Genomic DNA, 620 nt, shown 5'->3' with positions numbered 1-620 from the left:
TCGGATGTCGGATAGAGCCCTTTAAAATATCGAGACGCTCGAAATTAAAAACAGAAGCTCTGAGCAAATTCAAACGACAATAACTTTTGACTAGGATGTCTGATAGAGCCCCGTAAAATATCGAGACGCTCAAAATTGAAAACAGAAGCTCTGAGGATATTCAACCGACAATAACTTTTGACTCGGAGGTTCGATTGAGTCCCGTAATATATCGAGACGCTCGTAATTGAAAACAAAAGCTCTGAGAAAAATCAAACGACAATACCTTTTTACTCGGATGTCCGATTGAGTCCCGTAATATATCGAGATGCTCGAAATTGAAAACAGAAGCTCTGAGGAAATTCAAAAGACAATAACTTTTGACTCGGTTGTCCGATTGAGTCCCGTAAAATATCGAGACGCTCAAAATTGAAAACAGAAGCTCTAAGGATATTCAACCGACAATAACTTTTAACTCGGATGTTCGATTGAGTCCCGTAATATATCGAGACGCTCGTAATTGAAAACAGAAAGCTCGAGAAAAATCAACGACAATACCTTTTACTCGGATGTCCGATTGAGTCCCGTAATATATCGAGACGCTCGTAATTGAAAACAGAAGCTCTGAGCAAATTTCAACG

The sequence above is a fragment of the Glycine max genome, chromosome 6 (genome assembly GCF_000004515.6).
Source record: "Glycine max cultivar Williams 82 chromosome 6, Glycine_max_v4.0, whole genome shotgun sequence".
Taxonomy (NCBI): Eukaryota; Viridiplantae; Streptophyta; class Magnoliopsida; order Fabales; family Fabaceae; genus Glycine; species Glycine max.
Note: the sequence above shows the minus strand (reverse complement) of the source record.